Source organism: Dendroctonus ponderosae, unplaced genomic scaffold (assembly GCF_020466585.1).
Source record: "Dendroctonus ponderosae isolate FM_Combo_2020 unplaced genomic scaffold, Dpon_F_20191213v2 Dpon_F_20191213_11, whole genome shotgun sequence".
In the NCBI taxonomy this organism is placed as follows: Eukaryota; Metazoa; Arthropoda; class Insecta; order Coleoptera; family Curculionidae; genus Dendroctonus; species Dendroctonus ponderosae.
Genome location: NW_026017213.1, coordinates 674,314 through 684,405, shown reverse-complemented (window position 1 = coordinate 684,405; position 10,092 = coordinate 674,314). Strand labels below are relative to the sequence as shown.

The 10,092-nt window shown below is 37.4% G+C and overlaps 2 long non-coding RNA genes across 2 annotated transcripts; one reads left to right on the top strand and one right to left on the bottom strand.

The window, feature by feature from the left end:
• Positions 1-1,036: 1,036 nt before the first annotated feature.
• Positions 1,037-1,555, top strand: LOC125503003. The gene is made up of 2 exons (XR_007280642.1): positions 1,037-1,255; positions 1,306-1,555. It is a non-coding gene; the product is annotated as an uncharacterized LOC125503003 (long non-coding RNA).
• A 1,570-nt stretch (positions 1,556-3,125) lies between these two features.
• Positions 3,126-4,128, bottom strand: LOC125502943. The gene is made up of 2 exons (XR_007280618.1): positions 3,808-4,128; positions 3,126-3,494 (listed from the first exon to the last, which is right to left on the bottom strand). It is a non-coding gene; the product is annotated as an uncharacterized LOC125502943 (long non-coding RNA).
• Positions 4,129-10,092: the final 5,964 nt, after the last annotated feature.

Here is a 10,092-nt window from a genome sequence, read left to right as displayed (position 1 = left end):
AGTCAATGAAGATCATCGCATACATTTTAGCGAAACGACACGCCGCCTAGAGATTATCAAATTTTAAACCATTTCTTGTTTTTAGATTTATTAAGCGTGTAGATAAATCTATTAGATTTGTCGTTTTGGTTGATGTTGTCCTAAATTCCATCAATATTGCTTCTCTTGCAACATACTTTTCACATGTAAGTTTGAAAATGCATCTTTCGTTTAAGTAATAACTTCAATGTTCCCAAATGTGCTTTTGATTTAATTGATTTAAAATTCGCAAGTATCAAGCAAACGTCATTCTTTGTTTAATTTTTACACGAATCGAAAGTTATATTCTTACTTCATATATATTCTTACATATTCTTTGTTACATATCATCATATTACATATCTTCTTGTTACATATTGTCTCATACATATTCTTTTTTATTTAGTTTGGTCCATTCTCCATCGTTGGGTTATGTTAAATTAATCCATGTGCTTAAATAGTTTCAACCCAATAAGAAAAAATTACCATATAATCGAAGCAAACTTTCAAAAAAACTGCAGTGAATTAAATTTGAATGTCTTCAAGACGAACTTTATTGGATTAAATTGAAGATGCATTAAAACCAAAAACATCGCATATGACAACAATTAGAAAAGTGCTAATCTTTGTTTATTACCTAACTATTGAATTTACAAATATTTTCTTAAACAAATTTATTCTGTCTCAAAAAAAAAAATTGAGTTCAAATGCATTATAATTTAATCGGTTTGCACGCAATAACTAAACACTGAACTGAACATTATATTTGTGCCGAACGTTTACTTAAATAAAACTGCGTGAGACAGACTTTTGAGAGAAAATGTAGAGGTAGATTTGTACGCAAAATGTGTATTTTGTGTTTTCTCATTCAATTTAATTTCCACTTTTAACTACAATTCCGGCTTCTCATGTAAAATAATTTTACTTCAGGTAAGAAGTGGCGATTTGGTGTTTTGCACGTGTTTCTTACTAATGCAGATTGCGCAAGTGTTGGTTTTAGGATTGTTTGCAAATGACATCATAGTGCAGGTGAGAAGACTCAATTTAATTGGCTACAAAATCCGTTGACAAATCGTTCTAGAGTCGAGCTACAGCTGCCGATCTTTATAATATGAATTGGCATTATCTGGACACCAAAAATAGGAAAATGTTCCTTATGATGCTTATGCAATATCAGCATGTTTCAGTGATTTCTATTGGACCTTTTGGCCCGATGACTGTTGAATCCGTTATCTCAGTAGGTGCCCAAATTGAAAGCTTTCAGGTTTTTATATTCAGAACTTGTAGGTAATCAAAGCTGCTTACTCTTACATGATGCTGATGCGGACATACAAATAGTCAACTACGTTTAATCCTATGCGCTTACTAAATATTAGTTGGAATGAACTTTAGTTGTGGCAAACCACTTTGATTAGACGCCTAGTTACACACGACACAAAGAACTATCGACCAATTTTGTCCACTGTCGGTAGCAAACAGAATATTTATACATCTTGTCGAAACAAAACTAGAGAATAAAAATGATTATATAACCTTTTTTTGCTTGTTTGTCCTTTCGATGCTTTACTTAGCAGCTCTATTTCAGTTCATTTATTGTTGAAATTTTTGTAGAGAAGGCCTGTTTGCATGGTAATATTTCCAAAGACAAAACTAACGTTCCATCACGAAAATTAACAAAGCTCCAAACGCCCACCAATCATTAAATTTATTTTAAATTTAGAGCCAGTCGCAGCGATTAATGCGCAACGCAAAAACTAAATTTAATAACGGAATGTATTTTGTTTTTATAAAAATATGGACTAAACAAAAAATCACTTTAAAGTGAAAGTGTTACTCGACTTCCAAGCGATGATAGAAACCAACGAAATTTGACATAATTAAAAATGTCCTTTAAAAGTTCCGATTCAAGACTTAATCAAAATTTACATTGGAGCTTAATTTTATTATCGTCTGGTGGTTATGATCATATTCGTTCTTTTTGTGTTATTTTTTTTCAATCTCCTCTGTCCTATTGCATCACGAGCTAGCCCCAGAACTCATGCCTTAATTAGTCAGAATGTGCCATTTAATGCTCTATCCTGTGCTGCTGAGAAGTGGGCGAAAAAGTGGCATAATCAACAACACTTTGGCCAAATCTTGTATATCATATTGAAATTTTGCATTTTATTTGAAGTATGACTTCAAGTTGAATTTATGATGAAGTGGGTAACCAATAGCTCATTCGGTAACAAATTCACACTGTGAGCTAACTTTCCAATTTTTTCCAACATCACGCACCGGAGCAATAACTGAGCCGTGCAGTCCTACTTGAAAAAACGTTACTTAAAAAATATGATGTCCTTTTCTTAGCTATTAAAATGCCAGTTCTGGAAAACATAAAGCTCTAATCTGCTCCTGGGTTAAATGCTGAGCGCAATTTAAAGTGCGGCGCAGTGAGTTAGAACAAGAAGAAAAGCCGAACCCACCACAGTGTTACTAACTATGTCTAAGCAGAGGCTTCCAATGTTTTGTGCATTTTTCTCTTTTTCTTCTCCTCCTTTAACTAGATCTTTCAATTTGTTAATTGGGTCGCCTTAGCATCTCTTGAGATGTTGATTGCCAGCTGTCCTTTCATTAGGCCAGGGTAACACTATCTTGTGTTGCACATTTGTGTTGGTGGCGCTCTGTGTGTGTGTCGCTGTTTACGGTGCAACACCTTGAACTAGGCCTGGGGGTTTGGGCCTTTGTGCACCAACGCATTTTCAGTCCAAATTATTGCAACCACCATCAACGCGGAGGTTGCAAACAGACAAAAGCGGGATGCTGCGTGCGGTCAGCGAAAATTAGTCATTAGCATAGGAATATCGAAAGCAGTTTCACGCCCAGGTAGCACACTACGTCTTATGGACGTCTAAACGACGACATGAGATTCGGCCAGAAGACGTCAGATAGCTGGTCATTTGGACGTCCAAATGACCGCTGCATGACACATCTGCCAGACGTCTGTTTAATGACGTCGGCCATACGTCTGCTTATTGACGTCACTTAAACGTCGGTTTTAGGTCTGTACATGGTCAGTACAATTACTTTATATTGAGGAAATGTTTTGGTTACAATAAGACACTATAGAATCTTAAATCGTATTTTATTGACAGGAAGCAAGCAAAGATGGTTACAACTTTAATTAATTAAAAGTAGTTCTGACCAGCCACAAAAATAATAATAAAAACCGGAGGACAGATAAAAAAAAACTACTATTATTAGGAACCCGTTCGAAAGAAAACTCTTTTTATTTCAAAAGGCCTCCAATTGCTGTCAGCTTGGACTCCGTCAGTAAGAGCCTCTCTAAACGCTTTCCTCCCCTTAATCGGAGGTCACAGTATCTCTTGCTTGAGTGGTGTGAGCCAGTTCTGGTTGATCACTGCCAGGGTACTGCCCGCAAATTCGTCTAACTGTACCATCTGATACATTACAAGTATATCACAGTTTCACACCTGCTAATCGGAAAGTAATACTACTTATATTACCTTCACAATTAAAAACCAATGTTTTATTCTTTTATATTAAAATTATGCTTTTTGTTCTTCAAAAGTTGGGTTACTTCTGTGGCTCCAAACCAGCCAGATCTTGTTTTTAGAAAGAAAGTTGGCAAAAGACAGTATATACCTATCTACATACATATATTGTCTCGGCACATAGTTCTGAATAGACCACACACTGTTACTTATAAGCGTTCCACTATTTATCCCAGACCACAATAGAAAAGCTCGGTACAACTATAAATACAATGTATAAATAGGTGTTACATACCATTGTGTGAAAAGTTTCGTATAATAGTGAACTAACAGCCCATTAACACATTAATCACATAAAACAAGACAAGTACAAAGTACAAGTTCAGAATACCAGTCACGCCAAAGTGCCGGGGATCTGCGTTTTTAACCTAACTAAAATCCAATCAACTTGGCGCGAACAAATTGACAAGAAATAAATGGCATAATAGACAATCACACAATTAATTTTACTTTAGACAGAGGGACAGACGAGAATTATTGTTAATTTGTCTAATCATAGAGGTTGATTGTAATTTATCTAATCTAATCTATCTAATCTTTAAAGATTATATTTAATATTATTAAAAAAATTATGTTGGTCTGTCTGGTTTGTTCCTTTCGCTTTGGCTTTTGAAAATAAGAACTAAATGAATTTTGTGTCCTGACTGTAGAGTGTTGGGAGCAGGATTCATCCTTATGCAATGCTGACAGACAGGCAATTAAAAAATAAATTACTGAAAATTTAAAATTATTATAAAGAGACATTTAAAGTTAGATAAAAATTTTCTCCAAATAAGGCGAGACGTCATTTAGTGAACATAAGGACGTCTGAAATAAAGCTTATTTTAGTGACTAAAAAATGACCATCCTCGGCGGTCCATTGGACGGACGTCCATATATATCTGATTAACAGACGTCCAAGTATTAACGTCTTTTCTAAGTCAATTGACGTACTGACCAAAAATGACTTAATATGGACGTCTCGCAGACGTCTAATTGATCAGTTGTGCTACCTGGGCGCGGTTGCATCATCAAACAATACAACAAATTTTGAAGTATTTTTTTTGTATCGAAATCACAGTAAGAACAAATATGGCGGATTTGCGTCGCACACTGGGTAACACGGTGTTGTGTGGAGCTTTTGTGTCCGTGCCGCTTTCTGCGTTACACTCTAATGCTCAGCAAATGTGTCATCGTGTTCTTCATCTTTAGCGTAGTCTGTAGTATTCTCTCGTTTACGTACTATGCTATGTATGGAATTTTTGGAAATATTTTAATCTCTATAAAAATATTATCTTGTTGATTTTAGTAGCATTTATTATTATTATTATGATTTTAGCCATTTTATACATTTGATGTTTCGTCCCTTATTTGCTCGATATTGCGACTCTTAAATGTACAAGCAAAAAATTGTTTTTTAACAAGGCACTTCAATTATATATTGAACAAGTCAGTTCAATTATATATAATTTCTACCCATATGAAGAAACACTTTGAACATACACACATAAAACCGCCAGTTTGATTCCCACATGAATAAAATATGTTAGCTTTTGATGGTCTTTGGTTCATATTTCTATTATTGAATTTGAAATAATACCTACGTCGACTTAAAATGATCAATGCTTCTGCAATGATTTTTTTCATGGAAATCTTTGTATGGCGAGCCTGAAAAATCCAGCTGAACTTTTAGCAGAAAACATTGAAGCAGTAGTTGTGACTTGTAGTGTGATATTTTCATATCTCTTGAATGTTTCGCTCAGTTAAAACGGCTAATGGAAATTACTACATATAATTTTTAAAGATTGGTGGCACTCCTAAAGATTACTGGTAATGTCCCAGAATAATAGTACAGACCACTAATATGTATAACACCACCTGTCCGAGTTACGTTTGTGGTTAGTTTTTAAAGCGTGCTCTTCAAAAATTAAGATATGTATATCATTCATAAAATTAAGTAAGTGCATCTTCCTTGGGGGAAGCTTTAAATTCGTTAAATCTTGTCAGTGTGTTAAATGAAAGAAGTTAAAAAAAGGGAAAATTGTTGAAGAAAGTAAAAGTGATAGCATGTCAACAGCTGAATGCTGAAAGGTAATTTTGTGCATAATACGTTAATGGTTCTTATTGCATTTACTAACAAAAGGTTCGCGGAAATTTTTCCGAAATATTTTATACCGGCAGTTTTTACAATCTTGCAATCTGCATTTAAAAGTGGTTGTGTGTGTCGAATGTGAAATTCTAACATGCAAAGCATTCCAGTGCAACGCGTATTTCAATTGGAAAAGGTTTATAATGACCAAAATTTACTGATAGTTATAAGGTGGAAGATTGCATTTTTAAATGATAAAATCATAATAAAAAATAATAAATTAAATGCGAATCTCGCAAGTAAAGTCACGCAACACTCTGCTTCCCCTTTGACCTACTAAGAACAGGCCCTATTTCTAAGTGGACATTTTCCTATGGGTATCAGTTGTTTGTCAGTATAAAAGTTTTAAGCGAATATAGATATGCCGAGCGACGATCGAGACGCGGATTTCCAATTAACTTGATGCAAAGTKATTTTTTAGAAGCTGATACGACGAAAATACAGAATTGGAAGATAAATCTTTACTATTACCATGGGATAACATATACAAAATATCCTGTAAACTCACACTTGTGGTGTAAGAGCCAGATAATCCCTACAACAAATAAACAATTTTTTCTAGGTTCAAACTGTAGCAGATTTTCTATTTCATATATCATAGCCTCAAGGAAGGTTATCTCACCCTCCGCTTTAGATTAATTGGAGTTTTGGGATTTCTTATCTTGTCATAGAGGTTACCATTATTTTTCTCGGTGAGGTTTAGGAAATGCTCTGTTACGCACACCCAGAGCTAGTGATCTGTCGCTCTGGGCTGTGTGAGACTCCAGCTAAGCTGTTTACGCAGTAACACCCTTTCCTCACCGCCGAGGTGGTGTTTGGCCAAGCACCGCGGTCATTTCTGTCCTATTGTGCCCTCGTATTTTACTCCCTCATCATCCCTGTGTATTCAATGAATTCCAGAAGAATCTTGAGGTTCGCACGCACCACCTCATCTGGTAGAACTTCATCCCTCCCAGGAGTCGTTGCATATGACTTGCAATGACACTTGATATGTAGAGTAGTTTTGTCCTCTATTTCGCACCCCCTCCAGGTGTTTTTTGCAGAGGGCGTGTCCTGAGAGGTTACCATGCTTTGCCCAAGTGCGGCGCATCCTTGTTGGTTTTCACTCCCTAACTTTATTTTATGGCCTAGCTTTACGTATTCATCCACTGATCCAATTTTAAGGTTGTCTAGGATGATTTAAGTGTTATAAGGACTCATGATCTTGGACTTAGCTACATTCTTTTAGCTCCTTTACCATGTGTCGTCAGTACAGACAGTGTCGTCTTCAGAACGTAGATGATTCAAATACCTCCCGTCAATGTTAATGACGTTTAACTCCCATTCCAGCAAGGTCTTGAACACTTTTTCCAAAGCCAAGGCGAAAAGTTTTGGGGATATTGAGTCTCCTTGTCTAACTCCTTTCTTTATGGGATTTCTGTTATCTTCACGGGAAAAGTCGCATTTCAAAGCAGTTCTTTATCAGCGTGTAGTATTGTAAGTGGACACTAGCTTTATACAATTCATTTAGTGCTTCCCATTCATTTAACAAGTCTTATGCCTTTGGATAGTCAACAAACCCAGGGTGAAGTGGGACATTGTATTCTCTAAATTTATCATCATTGCCCGCACAGTCTGGATCTGGTCGGTGGTGCTATGGCCTCTTTTGAATCCCGCTTGTTCCATGGGTTGGTGGAAGTGTAATTTTTTACTCAGGCTTCTGGTCAGGACCTTACTAAGTAACTTGTACAAGATAGATAGGACGCTGATGGGGCCGTAATTTTCAATGTTGCTCCAGTGGCCTTTCTTAAATAGGATTTTGACTTCGGCGTTTCTCCACGCTTCGGCGATGCGGTCCTTCTTTTTCAGCAGGATGAGGATTACTTTTTTCAGTATTACTGCCAACTTCGTTCAGCATTTCTGCCGTAATTCGGTCTTCTCCTAGAGCCTTGCGCTTTTTCGTAGATCTCAGTTCCTCCCGTAGTTCGGATGTGTCGATCTCCCGTATTTCTTCTGATGCCACATTTAGAATTTGTGCTCTGTTATCTCTTTGGTAACCTGTGTCTGGCATTTCCTGTCTGTAGCGCTTCCGGTAAAAGCTTTGAATTATGGTCACGATCTCCTGCTCTTCATACATTACTGTTTCTTGTGCATTTCTCATTTTTCGTTTGGTCTGTTTTCCTCTTGTCATCTAAATTCCTTCTAAATTCTAATAAGATGCGTGTTAGGGTATCTAAGACCACTCCTTATCTCTCTCTTTAATTTCATGTCAATGACGCTCTAGTCTGGCTAATCTCGATCCATTTCTCTTCGAGTCTTTTGCAGATTTATTGTTGCTGCACTAAGCTTTGATGGCCTGCCCTTTTGTAGTGAGCATACTTGGTTCACTGAGGTTTGGATGCTTTTGGTTACTTTTCTGGATCGGATGTTAAGGATCGGTGTTAAGGATCTTTCAGCGTCTCTTAAGATTGAAGTTTTTGTTCTATATAGAAATGATATTTATCTCTCTTGTGTTGGAGTTCAAGTAGGGTAGCTGACAATTTTTTCTGGATCATCTTTTTCTTTTGAGCGAGTATTTATTACATATGTTTGTTCTAAGCCGGTGGTCACTTCGTATATTGAAACGATCTAGAACAAATGAATCGGTGTAGTGTTGTTTCGCTGTGGTTAGGATATAATCAATATCGTAGCTTGGACTCTTTCCTCGTCCACTTTCGTTGCTTGGACTCTTTATTCAGAAACGTCAGGTTCTCCTTGTTTAGGAATTCTAAGAGCAACTGTCCGCTGTCGTTTCTCTTGGCCATGCCATATGAACCAAAGTTGTCCGGGTCTCCCACTTGTTTCTCTCCAATTTTAGCGCTAAAATCGCCTGGAATCACCGTGTGTTATGCTCGCTCCAAGCTCATAGCTGTCGCGCTTTCTTCGTAGAACTGTCCCACTTCCTCTTCTGCGACTTAACTCAAAGTAGATAACTCAGTCTGATAACGCTCTGCTGTTGGCGATTTAGCGTTTGAGTCTATGGTGGACGAGAAGAGCTACTCTCTCAAACAATAGTGGTCGGTGGAGGTCCTTCGGAAAAGTTGATATCCTGACTTAAGCACGGTAGATGTCTTCTCTCGCATTCTTGTCTCACACAGTTCTCTGCTGTCCCATGTTTTTAGCTCTATTGCTACAGATGTTCTGCTAGTCACGTAGTTCGGATTTTGTATGTGGTAACCAGTAAGGACTTCTTTTTCCTTTCATTTCGTACCGAACTTTTGCCCCCCCAGAACCCATGCGGCAGACTGATGTTTCAGTGCAAGATTGCGAGCATCATGCTCTATCCAATTGGGGTAGTTTTGTTTTTGAATTCGACATTTCCTTGGGGTTAGAAGATGGTTGGCTTTAAAACGCCACGCTTGCCTAGCGGGATGCGAGTGGGATATGGGAAGGATGAATTCCAAGTTGAAGGATTAAAGGCCTGACTTTCTTGGGGCTCAATCACGTTGAGAAAAATCAGTAGCTAGCGTAAGGTAGAGTTCGCCAAGCCCTGTAGCGGTCTATCCTCTACCGGTATCGTTGAGAAATACTACCGGCTACCTATATCGTGATAATGCAATTGCACAAATATTTTATCATTTCTATTGGTATAGTTGCGCTAGGTGGGTCTTCTTCCTTATCCATCCGTTTTTGGACATACGCTTCTCCGTCTCTCTTTCACTTCTCTCGATCTTGTCCTATCCGAAACTAGGGTTGACCTTCTTCTTCCCTGATATCATCTATCTAGTATAGGTATGCCACAAGGGCATACCTATACTTTTCGTTGTTTCTCAGGGTCTCTAAAGTACAACTCTGATACTTCAATTTTCACTATTCTGGAGTCCGACATTCCCTACCTAGCTCCACTTTAACTTGACCACTCGTAATATTACGTCTGCAAGGGAAATCCCCAACATAGCACGTTCTATAGCGTTTTGAGTCAATGTTGTTGTCTTCAATCCATGCGTTGTCACCGTAAAAATGCATTTTCATAGACCTCTCATTATAGTTTCATTGGTATTTCAGTGTTCTTTAGTATGTGTTTAAGTCTAGTTAACTCCGATATTTGATTCTCTTTTCCCAGTTTGAGTGTATAACCTAGACAAACGTATTCGTTGACATTCTTAACTATTTTATCGCCTATGTTGATACAAGCACTGTTGTGGTCTTGCTCATCTTCTGTTAAAGTTACAATGGTGAATACGCTCTAAGTTGGTTGTATGTGCCACTATTAGATTATAAGAAGAGCTGACAGTCTGTAATGAGTCATCTGTCTGTTTTGATGTGAAGTAGTATCAATAGTAACTTCACTTTTACCAAATACTATAGACTATAATACGCCCAACTCAATGTTAATTTTGTGGAAACCGTTGGGTCAGCGCCATTTACTGGCTT